The 258-nt window shown below is 46.1% G+C and overlaps 1 protein-coding gene across 1 annotated transcript in view; it reads right to left on the reverse strand.

The window, feature by feature from the left end:
* c1galt1c1 (C1GALT1-specific chaperone 1) overlaps window positions 1-258 on the reverse strand; it is a 14,216-nt gene that overhangs the window by 11,417 nt on the left and 2,541 nt on the right. The window lies entirely within an intron of this gene.

Genomic DNA, 258 nt, shown 5'->3' on the forward strand with positions numbered 1-258 from the left:
CCCCCCCATGGGACTTACCATCTCCAACAGAAAATACTGTTCACAAACTCCTTCAAACAGCTGTATTGTAGTCCAGCCTTTATTTCTGTGACGAATGTGCGTCATTTTGTAACACATTATAATGCTCGTCTAGCTGCTAGCGTGGCACGCCCTCATACTCTGCTTCTGACCGGCTTGTAGTGCAGACCTAGGTACTGGGAACATGTGACTCCCAATAAAGACAGAAGTGAGATGTCTCACTCTGTAGCTAAAACAGAG

The sequence above is a fragment of the Etheostoma spectabile genome, chromosome 10 (genome assembly GCF_008692095.1).
Source record: "Etheostoma spectabile isolate EspeVRDwgs_2016 chromosome 10, UIUC_Espe_1.0, whole genome shotgun sequence".
NCBI lineage: Eukaryota > Metazoa > Chordata > Actinopteri > Perciformes > Percidae > Etheostoma > Etheostoma spectabile.